Source organism: Monodon monoceros, unplaced genomic scaffold (assembly GCF_005190385.1).
Source record: "Monodon monoceros isolate NGI ecotype Baffin Bay Population unplaced genomic scaffold, NGI_Narwhal_1 Super_Scaffold_1, whole genome shotgun sequence".
Classification (NCBI taxonomy): Eukaryota; Metazoa; Chordata; class Mammalia; order Artiodactyla; family Monodontidae; genus Monodon; species Monodon monoceros.
The window spans coordinates 77168930-77183145 of NW_021703765.1; the positions used below are offsets into that span (position 1 = coordinate 77168930).

General features: G+C 44.9%; 1 protein-coding gene and 1 pseudogene across 1 annotated transcript in view; one reads left to right on the forward strand and one right to left on the reverse strand.

Moving 5' to 3' along the window:
• Window positions 1-14216, forward strand: part of CCDC60 (coiled-coil domain containing 60) — a 167383-nt gene that overhangs the window by 84531 nt on the left and 68636 nt on the right. The window lies entirely within an intron of this gene.
• On the reverse strand, window positions 7327-8313 carry LOC114898228 (annotated as a pseudogene).

The window sequence follows — 14216 nt, forward strand, 5'->3', positions numbered from 1 at the left end:
GTGTGTGTGTGTGTGTGTGTGTGTGTGTGTGTGTGTGTGTGTGTGTGTGTTTAAGAGACAGAGGAAGAAAAAGAGACGGTCTGTTATCTAAAACAAAGACCTCACACTATATTTGGCTTCCCCAGAGCTGGGAGGGAACGGAGGGGATATTATCCAGGTCAGAGTTTGTTTCATTTGCATCCCTTTTTTTTTTTTACCAGAGGGAGAGTCTATATCAGCTACATTCAGAGAGGAAATGCCAGGAGATAAAATACTGACAATGAGTGACAACTGTTACTCTTCCATCATTTTCAGTATCACTGCAGTAATGCTGACCTCAGTCCCCCTAAACCACGAGCAGAGGGAGCTAATGGTTTTAGGAGACACCCTGGATTTTAGTTCTTGAAGAGAACAAGTCATCTTCTCCAAAGTTTCCCCTTGTATGTTGAGCTGAGCACCCATCCTACAAGATGCACTATGAAGAAAAGTGTTCTGTGGTCACATATGTTTGGAAAATGCTGTGAGCTATATCCCCACCTCAGAGATTCCCAATTCACAGTAGAATTTCAAAGTTCTGTAAAGTTCTGTAGTAAAGGAGTCTACTTAAACGCACATAGCTTAGCACTGGCTAATTTTTAAACCATGGACTTCCATTTCTGGCTTCGTGGCAGATTAGGCACCGTGAATGAGGGAAAACAACTAGATGAAAGTCTGGGTATAAAATCCACTGATGTTTAGTATGTGTCGCAGGGTGGGTCGCTGGGGAAGCAGCCTCCGATGGAGGCTTGTGTGCCGTGGTCTATTGGGGGGTGCTGTCAGGCAGTGGGGACACAGGATGGCGCAGCGTCGCCGGTGGGTGACACAGGAGTCCACACCACTGCTCATGCGCCTTAAGTGTGCCCTCTGACCCTGCTCGTGCCTGATTCCAGGCGTACCACTTCCATCTTATGATGGGTTATAACTGGGATCATAACTGTGTCACAGGGAATGTTACAGGTGCCAAGAGGCTCTCTAGCTTTCACGCTTCACCCTGAATCGGTGATTACCCACGCTCACTCTTTTATTACCTTCTCCGGTGCACCAGTAGACCCCGCACAACAGCCATCTAGCTCCACAGCCTTTGTTACCGTCCCCTCCTCCAGACTCTCAACAGCTTGAGATGCTGCACCAGCCCGTGCAGCGCCTCCCGCGGGTGTCTGGTCCCGTCTTCCCCGCTGAGAGTGCTGACAGGTGCTCTTTCCACAACCTACCAGGGCCACTCACTACTGCACCTACTGCCGGAGACGGGATGGGTGGCTTGCTGGCCCGTGTTTAGCGCCCCACTCTTCAGTGGGGGAAAAAATCTTGATATGTTGTATTTACTCATTTTTGTGGTGTAAATACTCCCACCATAGCCAGCCGCAAGCTACTAATGTGATGGCACTGAATGTGTGGTTGGGAAGAGATGTCCACAGTCCACGCTCACAAGCTGGTGTGGCTTGGCTCAGCACGGCACTGGATCAGGTCCTCATTGCCAGATGGATGGTGGTTAATCCAGCTCCAAAATTCCATCTTTTTTTTTGCAGATTATATTCCATTATAGGCTATTACAAGATATTGGGTAAAATTCCCTGTGCTATACAGTAAATCCTTGTTGTTTATCTACTTTATGTATAGTAGTGTCTATCTGTTAATCCCATGTGCCTAATTTGTCCCTCCCTCCCCTCCCATTCCCCTTTGGTAACCCTAAGTTTGTTTTCTGTGTCTATGAGTCTGTTTCTGTTTTGTATATAGATTCATTTGTAGTATTTGTTAGATTCCACATATGTGATATCATATAGTATTTTCTTCCTCTGTCTGACTTATTTCACTAAGCATAATATTCTCTCGGCCCATCCATGTTGCTGCAAATGGTAATATTCCATTCTTTTTTTACAGCTGAGTAATATTCCATTGTATATATGTACCACATTTTTTAAGCCAATTCATTAATGAGCACTTGGGTTGCTTCTGTGTCTTGGCTGTTGTAACTAGTGTTGTTGTGAACATTGGGGTGAATGTGTCTTTTCAAATTAGAGTTTTCATTTTTTCCAGATACATACCCAGTAGTGGAATTGCTGGGTCATATGATAGATCTATTTTTAGTATTTTGTAAGGAACCTCGGTACTGTTTTCTGTAGTGGCTGCACCAATTTATATTCCCACCAACAGTGGAGGAGGGTTTCCTTTTCTCCACACCCTCTCCACCATTTATTATTTGTAGACTTTTTGATGATGGCCATTCTGACGGGTGTGAGGCGATACCTCATTCTAGCTTTCATTTGCATTTCTATAATAATTAGTGATGTTGAATATTTTATATGCCTGTTGACCATCCGGATGTATTCTTTGGAGAAATGTCTATTTAGGTCTTCTGCCCATTTCTGATTGGGTTATTTGCTTTTTTGATACTGAGTTGTATGAGCTGTTTGTATATTTTGGATATTAACCCCTTGTCGGTGGCGTCGTTTGCAAATCTTTTCTCCCGTTCTGCAAGTTGTCCATTTGTTTTGTTGATGGTTTTCTTTGCTGTGCAGAAGCTTACAAGTTTGATTAGGTCCCATTTGTTTACTTTTGCTTTTATTTCTATTGCCTTGGGAGACTGATCCAAAATCCCATTTTGGAGTCTACTTCTGAGGATCACTCTTGCGCCTAACTGCTGTAGGTCAGTTTCCCTGGGACAGACGCTGAGATGGAGATTTTCGTGCAGGTTGTTCATTGGGAAGTGCTCTTAGGAGCAACACCTGTAAGCAAGTAAGGGCAGCAGGATGGGCAGAGGGAGAAGTTGAGCTAAGAAGCAATCACAGCGCAAACTTCAGATGATCCCGCAGGGAGCTCTGGAGCTGGGATGGCCATTCTGAGATAGCCCAGCTTTAGAGGCAAGAGGACCAGACCTTTGTTCTTGGAGGAACCAGTTGCTGAATGCAGGTTTCCTCTAAGGAAGGGCATACCCTTTATTGAAGCAGCTCCTTTTATTTGATGACAGATCCCGGGAAAGAACTCAGCTATGAGCCCTCAGCAGACACCAGCACCTGGAGAAATGGGGGCCGCTGTCTAGAAGGGGGATTCTGGGTGGCCTACCCCAGCATCCCCTGGAATATGTGTCCAGGAATAAAAGCTTGAATAACAAGCAGAGAGAGGTTATGAAAACACAACTGAACTGACAGTGGAACGTTTTGTCCTCATGCGCAGCCATCCTAAATTAACATCCCACAGATGTGGCAGCATTGACTACCACAGTCAGTTTGGGAATTGATCATCTAGTCTAAGGCCCCCATGTCCCAGGTGAGGAAACCATAGCCCAGAGATAGGAATTGCCTTGTCCAAGATCACAGGATGTGTTAGTAGCAGAGCTGGAACTCACATCTACTCTAGGGCCTTTGTTCCATGTTGTACTTCTTGCTTAATGTGTATAATTTTGCAATTTTGTTTAGTTATTTGAATAATGGCCATTTCCACCACTAGATTAAAGGCTCCCTAACAACAATTGTGAGCCTTTCTCACAAATATATTGTCAGTGTCCAGCACAGTGTCTGGAATGTACTTGGTGTTTATAAATACTTTTGTTGAATGAATGAATGCATGTTTCAGAATCCCTCTGGCTTTCTTTTTAGGCATCAGTCTGAGGGGACAGGGGGAATGGAAGGTGGCAGGATGCATCCTGAAAAGATCAGGGGCCCGGGCTGAGCCACGAGGAAACCTAGCTCAGAGCAGTAAGCACAGACCCGTCGTGTGAGTCCGTGCAGGCTTTGAGCCAGACTGCTGGGGTTCAAATTCCAGCTCTGTGGCTTACAAGCCACATAGTGGAGAACAGCCTTCCTAATTTCTCTGATTCCCCAGAGTAGAGACTGCAAAAATACTTTCTTCCTCTCTCAGGGACCTTGTGAGGATTAAATGAGTTAATAAAGCACTCAGAACAGTGCCTGACACATGGTAAATACTTGATAAATGGTAGCTGCGTGTGTTACATCCTTCATGTTCCCCAAGTGACTGTAGCTATTGTGCAGTATGACTATGATCCCATGGATCTCTCCCTGGCCCCCGTCATGGGGCTACAGGCAGAGCTCAGCACGAGATCCCAGATTCTGAACCTCAAAGGTCCGTGCTTAAGGGACCATTGGAGCAAATCTGATGGCGGGTAGGAGCGGGGAGTGAGGATGGAGAGTTTGTAAGTGGAGGCTGTGCAAATGCAGCTGTTAGTGCTGGATTTTCATGTTAATTTGAAATCTCTTCCTATTGGGATTGTTCAACAAGCCATTATTCTAATGGATGTCACCACAGACTGTACAATAAAGCACTAACCCACCACTTAGCGCAAATGCTGCCTGCGTTAAGCCCTGTAATTTTTTTTGAACTTTTTATTGAAATATAACACAACACAGGAAAGCGCACAAATCGTTAAGCCTACAGCTCAATAAATTTTCACAAGATGAACACACCCCTGGAAGCCACACCCCATCAAGAAAAGGAACATTACCAGGCCCCTCGGAAACCTCCTTGCGGCCCTTCCAGTCACTATCTCACCCCAAAGAAAATCACTCTCCCGACTTCTAGGACTTACATTTAGTATCTCCTGTTTTCAACGTTGCGTAAGTGAAATTGTACGGTTGGCACTCTTATCGTATCTGTTTGTTTGTTTGTTTGTTTGTTTTCCATTGGACATTGTGTTTCTGAGATTTATCCACACTGCCTCACAGAGTTGGGGTTTGTAATCCTTCAGTTTCTGGGCAGTTTCCATTGTGTGAAGGTAGCATAACATACTCGTTCTGGGATTGATGGGCATTTGGGTGGTTTCCACTTTAGGGCTATTAGGAAGAGAGCTGCTATGAACATTCTTATGCATGTTTTTGGCTGAACGTGTGTATGCATTTCTGTTGGGAACATACCTAAAAGTGGAAATGTTGGCTCTCAGAGCTTGTGTAGGCTCAGCTGTAGTCAATACTGCCAAACAGTTTCCTGAGCCCTATATTTTAAAGAACTTCTAAAAATACACAAATAAGATGGTTTAGAAAAACTGGAAAATATGGAGAAGTAGATATTAATAAGTAATAGAACCACACTCAATTACATCACCTAGGAATCATCCCTATTCATATTTTGGTATGTCAACTTTTATCAGTATTTTTATATATACATGTGTATTTTTTTACAAAAAAAAAATAGAACCATCTTGCATATTCCATTTGCTAACCTGATTTTTTATTTAGCAATAGATTATGAACATCTTACATGTCAATAAATGCACATCCACAATTTCATTTTTTAAACGTTTTAGTATGAAAATATTCAAGTATCTGTATTTGAACAGAACAATACAATGAACTTCTGTGTACCCATTGCTCAGATCAATGATTATCAACTTATAGTCAATCTTGTTTCATTTACGCATCATCCTCCCCTATTATTTTGAAGCGTTTATCATTTTATCCGTAAATATTCAAACAACTATCTAGGAGAAGGACTAGAGAATGCTAGAGAAGAAGAGAAGGACTCTTTTTAAAACCATAACCACAGTAATATTATCACATCTAAAACAAATAGCAATGTCTTTAATATCAAATATTCACTCAAATACAACCATCTTAATGGTTGTATAATATTCCAGTGTAAGAATGTAGCATAATTTATCTAACCAGTTTCCTATCATTGGACTTCTTGGTTGTTTTTGATTTGTTCTCCTGTTATATAAACAGTGCTTAGATGGACATCTTCGGAGTTACATCATTCTAATACTCTAGTTCCATAAGATAAATTCCTAGGGCATGCAGCTTTAAGGTTCTTGACCCTTAGCTGAAGTCCTCTAGATTTATACTGGGTTTCAGTTGCTGAAAAGAGCTAGTTCATAAATGCTTGAAACAAATGAGCTTTTCCCATAAGAAATGAAAGCAAAGCAAAAAAAAAAAACAGGGTGTAAGAGGTTGACAATACCTCAGACATGACTTTTTGCCCTTTTCACCTTAGCATAGTCATCAGAAGGAAAAGAGCAGTTTATGGAGAGCAAAATGAAAACAAAAAATGGTCATGAAACAAACCCTCCCCCCAAGTTTACTGGCAATGTCCAACGGACCCATAGGCAGACCCAATCTGCATCTGCAAGATCATTTCTCTTCCCCAGGATTCTTCACATAAAATCTTTGTCTTACTCAGTACACCCTTTAATCCCAGCCCCTCCACAAGTGATTGTTCTGATGGCTTTCACTCAGATGAGCCCATTGCCAAAGACTATAATCCATTCACCTTTATCAATGCAAGGGAAAACTTCCATTTGTTCTCTACAGACTATAGCCTTTGACCTCGTCTTCTTCTGGATCTTCTCCGTAATATTAACTGACGCTTTGCAGTTATGATTTCACTTAAAAGTAAAATAAAATTATATTACAAAGTCAGAAACCTCACAGGTTCGCCAAGCGCATCTCCGAGAACCTGTACGGTGCCCAGGAGCAACACTTAGGATGCCAGGCCAAGAACCAGCCTGCAGCCCACTGTGAGAAAAGTGACGCTCGGTCGTTGGTCCAGCCCACGACCCACAGGAGTACAAAGCAATAATAACAATAAGACAGCAGGCAGTTCAAACCCTGTTATTCCAAAATTAATGCTTGTAAGTATATTTCAACAGGCATACATTTCCTCATGGCTCTACTCCAGAAGTGCATAAGAACAAGAATCATCTTTAAAACCAGTTTTCCAGTCACCTACCCCTCCCCTGATCTACTGTATTGACAGGTAGTATATCATGGCTTTTGGAACCAGCCTGAATCCCGGCTCCACCACTGACAAACTGTTTGAATATAGGCAAGCTACCTAATCTCTCTGAATCTCATTGCCCTCCTCTGTAAAATGAGGATAATAATAAAACTTCGTTGTGAAGGGTAAATGAGTTAAGATGCATATGTCTGGCACTTGGATTGCATGTGTTAAACACACGTACAAGAAACACAGTATTCCTGATGGCTGGTGTTTATACCTCAGTCCAACCGCTTGACCATGCCACTGGGATTCTGTCCATTCCTTTTTTTTTTTGAAAGAAGACACGTTTATTCAGCATCATGATCAGACTATTACATTTAGCAATCAACAGCCTGGGCGCAAAAAAAAACACTACATTAAAACCCTTTGTTGGAATGCTTTACACTTTCCACAGAACAGAAACTAAAATAACCTGTTATACACTTAGTCACAAATACAGTTTCTTTTGCCCGTACACATGAGTATTGTCTAAAACATGTCTTCTTTGTAGCAGCTAGGCCCTGCCAGCACTGTGCTTGGCTGAGTTCACAAATCTGTTGTAAACTGCAGCTTCCCTGTCACTTCTCTGGCTCTCCTCTCCTGCTAAGCTTTGTTTCCTGGCAGTAATGAAAACCTCCTGCCACTGCCATAGCTCCTGCTGCTGCTGGAACCGCCACAGCCACCTTGGTTTCGGGGTTTGGCAAAGTATTGGCCTCTGCCACCGTAGGGGCCAGAACTTCTGCCTCCAAAGTTTCCTCCTTTCATGAGTCCAAAATTTGAAGATTGATTGTTGTGACTGCCAAAATCGTTGTAGCTTCCACCACCTCCAAAATGGCTTCCATCGTTACCAAATCCATTATAGCCATTTCCACTGCCACCATAGCCACCGCCACCGCGGCTGCCACCAAAGCCACCTCGGCCGCTGAAGTCTCCTCCATGACCAAAGTTGTCACTCCCACCAAAACCCCCTCCACGACCACCACCAAAGCTTCCAGAACCACTTCAACCCCTTTGGCTGGATGAGGCACTAGCCATCTCTCGCTTAGATAGGGCTTTCCTGACTTCACAGTTGTGGCCATTCAGAGTGTGGTGTTTCTGAATGACAGTCTTGTCTACGGAGTCATGGTCATCAAAGGTTATGAAAGCAAAGTCTCTCCTTTTGCCACTGCCTCGGTCAGTCACGATTTCAATCACTTCAGTTTTCCCATACTGTTCAAAATAATCTCTTAGGTGATGTTTGTCAGTGTCTTCTTTAATGCCACCAACAAAAATCTTTTTCACAGTTAAGTGGGCACCAGGTCTTTGAGAATCTTCCCTTGAGACGGCCCTCTTTGGTTCCACAGCTCTCCCATCCACCTCGTGTGGCCTTGCATTCATGGCCGCATCCACGTCCTCCACAGTGGCTTATGTGACAACCCTGAAGCCCCGGGAGCGCCTGGTGTTTGGATCACTCAACACCACACAGTCTGTGAGCGCTCCCCACTGCTCACAATGGCTCCTCAGACTGTCGTCGGTTGTTTCAAAGTTCAAACCTCCGATGAAGAGCTTCCGCAGCTGTTCGGGCTCTTTGGGTGACTCTGACTTAGACATGACGGCAGTGGAGACGGGGGGAGACGTCAACGATGCTTACTTGGCGGCGTCCACGGGCAGAAGAGCTGTCCATTCTTTAGGAGAGATTTTCTTATCACCTGTGCGGGGACCCAGAGTTTTCTCATTCCTATCTGATTGGAAGGAAAGTCAAATGCTGGAGAGCATACAACTAAGAAGCTTAGGGTGCTGTAGTTTGTCCTTTGCCTTGAGAGACAAAGAGCTAGATACTTTTCAGACATTGTTTTTAAGATTAAATTAGTGCACAGAAAGCATTTAGAATATGAGCAGCTGCCTCATAAGGACCATCTCTTTTGTAACATGGAGAGGCTACAAATTTGAGTCACACTTCTTATATTTTTCCAGCTAGCCAGAGGAGCCATCACATGAATTTTTCACAGGAAGTCAAGTGTCTCCCTCTAGGAGCTTCACCTCCCCCTTGAAATGTCTAATGAATAGCTTTATTGGTAATTACCTTCCACACCCAGAGGTGGAGGGAGAAAATTGGTGCTGTGTCCTCCATTGCCCCTCACTGCCACAACGTGTCGCTGTCGAGAACAGGTCCTCCAAGCTCTTAGAGACCGTACTAGCCGTTCTTCCTGACGTCTCACTGATCCACACCGTCATAGCTCTCAAATCCCATAGGGTTTGATTAGGAACCTTCCCCCAGACAATCAGGGCTACCTGCATGTGAGAGGTTACCTTTAGGGGCTCCAAGATGCCTTTTCGCTGATCAGTCTGAGGGAAGCCACCCTAGTGTATAACCGTAGAGGTTTTCTGGGCTTTTTCTTGTTGAAAAACTTACAGAGAGATGAGCCAATTTTTTTTTCCTATTGAGCAGCCCAGATACGTCACATAAATCATTTCAATAGATGGACAGTAATGTGGAATGGGACATTTTCCCGAAGTCAGACCTCATCACAGCGGAACACTGCCATCCCCCTTGGGATTAGAAGGACCCCTTACAAACTTACTTACCTGGACTTTATCTCCCCAGAATTTCCCATGGAAATGAGAACAAAGCAAGAATGCTTGCAGAAGCACTTTTCTGCCCTGAACTTCAAGAAAATGCAGGACAGTCAGATCAAACAGGCTGAGAAGCACCGAGAATGATGTTTCAGCAAGTTCCCTTAGGTTGCGTATGAGGCAGACAGACGGAGTTTTGAGGGTCAGGAAATTCTGACTGTTTTGGCGCTGCTCTGTCAGGCCCATGGGTACCATTTAAGGAGAACGCATGTCCTGGCCCTTCAGCACATCTGACTGTGTGTTTAGCTTTAGGAGTCGTTCTGGGTCAGATTAGCTCCAAACAAGAATTTCCTGGCAGAATGTGTGTGCAAAGTAAAAGAAACCAATTAGAACATTGCTTTGCAAGACAATCTTTAAATCAGAAGAGCTTATTTGGGAATCCATTAAATAAAGCCAAATCCAAACAACTAGTTAAGGCAAGAATCTGAATCTCCATCCCTGCCCTGAAACAGCCCAAAATGCACATTAGCTGAAAAGCAACCTTTAGATCCAGTGAACTTTCTCTGAAGGTCTCCTACTACCCATGCAAGGACAGGGGTGGGGAAAGGAGTGGTATATGTTCAGCACAGGGCTGCCCCTTTGCACAGTTCCAGGGGCTACCATTCGCAATGTATGTTTCAGAGTGAATGGCACCCCCAAAAAACTCAGTTTGTAGAATACAGTGTTAATAGTGGCCCTGAGGTTGTACAATTGAACAGCACTTTATTGATAGTTATACAAAGATAAAAATAAGAGCTTAAAGAGCTCTCAGACCCTGGGGCCTGGGAGCGGGGAAGTGTTGGAGAAGGGATCACAGGCCAAATTATTGGTAAGAGTGTCTATGGTGTTTTGTAGACTAGATACCGCCTTAAAAAGAGTGTGTTTGGACTCATTTACCTTTTCCCTGCAATACCTCTGTGGTTCTTTGAGTTTACACCCTTAGGAAGTGTTTGGTCTAGAAAAGTGACTAGGAAATGACCAGGTAAAAAGGATATATAGAGTTGGGGGAGGGATCCCTGGCAGGGAAAGCAACACGATCGCAGCCAGGACAGGACCTGGAAGGTTGGGTGACTGTAGACACCTTTTGCTAAGTTGCTGCTCTGTCTCAGACACTGGGCTAGGGATTGATGTAAGGTCATCTCAAATGTGAGAGGAAGATGAGAGTTTAATCCTGGGATCAGGTAGTAAACAGAACATCTTTCAAACTGAGGCAGCTCAACAGACCCTGGGTAAATGGGGGCCGGGGTGGGGGTGGGGGCTGACCGTGGTCCTGAACAGAGGTTTTGCATCTTCCGGGATCTCTCTCAATGTCCCATGACAAAGACAAGCTGTGGCAGACAGCCGCCCCACGTCCAGGAGGCCGTCAGAAGCTGCCCCTCCTGGCGGCAGGCAAGACCCAAGCTGTGAATTGAGAAGGGAAGCCTTTCACCACACACTGCCCCCAGCAACTGCACAGCGCCTTAGACCCCTGCAATTTCCCCTCATAGTGACACTTAGCGAAGAAGCTGTTGTGAATTCCTGAGCAGTTCTTGTTCTCCAGCAGGTAATCCCCACCATCAATCAAGCAGAAGAACACGGGTCGAAAGCTCACAGGCTTGTGGTCTTGTGCCTGATTCCATCGTCTGTTGTCTGTTTCAAAATTGTAAGCCGGTGGTTCTCTGGAGATGGCCAGTGTGCTCCAGAAAAAGCCTGTTTCTCTGCTGATGCATGTTTTCTGTCCACACTGGCTGGTCCATGAACAATCCTTCCATCCCATTTAGTCATTGAGCACAATAGGTAGTAATGAGCATTGTAGGGTGGGGCTTACATTCTTTAAAAAACAAAAAAAATACTCAACCAGTTTATCTCAGAACCGAAAACTGATTGCCGAACTGCCTCCAAATGGTATACTTTTTTTTTTTTTCAGGTGGGGTAAGTTTCTGTGTGTTGATGGATGGCAGGAGAGGGCAGTGGTTAGGAAAACTACTATATATAAAATAGATAAGCTTCAAGGATATATTTTACAGCGCGGGGAAATACAGCCATTATTTTATAATGACTTTAAGTGGAGTATAATCTATAAAACTACGTAGTCATTATGTTATATACCAGAGACTAATATAAAATTGTAAATCGACTATACTTAAAAAAAAGAAAGAAAAAAAAAAGTCGGTGACTCCTAGATTCAGACAGACCAGAGTGGAAGTCCTGGCTTTGCCACCTTCTCATTGTGTGACTTTAGGTAGGTGGCTTCATTTCTGTGAACCTCAGTTTCTCTGCCTTTGAAATTATCGTACCTGCCTTGCAGGGCTGTCGTAGGGATTAAATGAGATAATACGTGTGAGGCCTTAGGGCCCTGCCTGACACTCAGAAAGTGCTCTGTAGGTAATGGCTATCATTAGGATAATTTTCAAAGCCTAATCCTCCCCAGGGTTTTTGTACTCAAGGATAGTTAGCTTCTTCCACACCCCCTCCAAGTTCTAATTTGCTTCTAAATATGATGGGGTAAATAGACAAAAGGCGGGGTGGGGAAGTGAGGGGAGCAGCAAGAGGCACATTACACTCCTTCACAGGCCGACATGCCAATCTCCCCTTCCCGAGGAGGTTCAGAACTCCTCATCGCAGTTGCCTAGAAACCGGAGCTATGGGGGCTTCTGCTCCCTTCCAGAAATCGCCCTAATTGGGATGCATATGGAACGGTTTGTTGACACTTGGCGGGTTTTTATTCTTCCTCTTCCAGAAGAGATCTTCCTCTTCCAGAAGAGATGCATACATCTCTCATACAAATGCTGACTCACATTAATTACAGAGTAGCCCTGGGCCAAGGCACCTTTTAACCACAGAGGAACCATGGGGACGGCAGCCTTGCTCAGCATCCTCTGACAAAATGACCATTTTAGGTTGCTGTCACTGTGCTTACATTTCAAGATGTTTACAAGGTCTGAGATGGATTTTGGAGGAGGATGGTGTGTGAGAACAAGGGTGTGTGTGTGTGTGTGTGTGAATCGTGAGGTCACAAAAGCTTGGAAAGTCCGTGAACTTGTGCCATCAGTCAAAGCACAACGTATGCCTATTGTGTAACCTGGTATTAAGGGCTGGATCTGTGTTCCTTTGAGGGGTTTAAGCACCGCTTGTGGTCACTGGGCACAAGGCAGGTCAGAGACCACATTACAAGCTAAAGAAATCACTTTCCCGAGAGGCACACGGGGAGCCTGTTTCATTTGATCACTTCTTCCAGAACACCGCTATAGTCTAGTTCCCAGATGGAAAAAAAAATAAATTTCAAAGGCATCCATTCACCTCTATCCTGTTCGGATGATTCAGCTTCTGCACGGGCGGTTCTGTACGCCCACTCCACCCAAAGAGAATGCGAGCGTGCCGCACCAGAGTAGGGTTGCGCCATTGGTACGTGCCCCAGAGGAGGCGTGTATTTAATTCAGATTAGAGATGCAAGGATTTCAAATGGTTAGTTATTCAGGCAACAGATATTTTCTGAGGACTCCCCATGTGCTGGTTCTGGGGACGCAGAAAAGATTTCGAAATTGTCCCTGCCCTCTGGGAGCTCCGTCTGGTGGTGGGGGTAGGAGGAGGGCGTGCGTGGACAGAAACAAGTCAACCGGCAGTTGAGGGCAGCACATACCAGACAGAGGTGCCTGCTCCAGCACGGGAAAAGCAGAGGCAACTTCTACACAGGGTGGGGTTTATACCTGAGTAAGTTCTAAAAGATGAGTAGAAGTTAGCCAGGTGAAGAAGAAGAAAGGGCATTCCAAGCAGAGGGACAAATGCACGAGATGAGGCGGAGCATGGCTGTGCAGCATGATGGTGTTGCTAGAGCATCAGGGGGCAAGGAGGAGGCTAAGGTGGTGTGACAGATCCAGCTCGCGCAGAGCCCTGGAGGCTGTACTGGGAAGCCTGGAGACGATGTGCAACATAGGAAAGGATTGGAGAGGAAAAGAGTTCCAAGATAGGGAGGCCAGTGAAGAGGGAACGGCGGGGGAAAGGCAACGGCCCCCTGATTTCAGGGCATGGCATCCAGGATGGAAAACTTTTGTTCCTTAGCCCCTCAGAAGTGTACAGCCCTGAGACAAAGCAGGGTGGAGCCAGGCCAGATGGTGGGGAGCTGCGAGGACAGCGGAGTGGTGCACTCTTCCTAGGATGTGCATCTTCACGTTTCAGAAGCTGACTCTGTTGCCTGGTGGAGGACCAAAACATCAGGGGAGCAGTGCTAAGAGGCAAGAACATTTGAGTAATTACGTTGCCAAGACTTTTGGACTCCAAACCCCCAGCCAAACACGTCATGCCTTTTTCAATTCCTTGAGTGGTGCCTAAGGTGGCAGAGGGTTTAGCAGAGAGCGCATAGAGATTCACAGAGGTACAGCCTTTTTTGCATCTTAATTTTACTCGTCACTAACTTACCTATGTGTGTACCCAGTTGTGCTTTGTTGTACAGATTGTACTCTGACTTTCTAAAAAATGCTTTCACATCTAGTTCCTCATTTTTCGTCTTTCACAAGTCAGATAAGATAATACTATCTCAAAAAGACAGATGAGGAAGACAGGCTCAGGCCTGGATACGAGTCCAGACTCCACGGCACCCCGTCTGGGTGACCTTGCATAAGTCACCGAACCTCTCTGTACTTCAGTTTCCTCACTGTGAGATGGGGCGGTAAGACTGCTAATTGCTGCCTTGGAGAATTGTTTTAGAAGTTAGAGAGATTAGTAACTTTAAAGCCTTTTCATAGTTATTGCCACGTGGTAATTATTGATGTTCTCATGGTGATGGCGGCCGTGATAGAGGCAGTGGGGTGATGGCTATCCCTAAATCAGTAGGCTAACTATTCTGCCTAAATCACACAGCCAGTTAGTTGTTGGTAGAATTAGAATTAGAACCTGGCTTCCTAACTGACCTTAATGTCCCACTT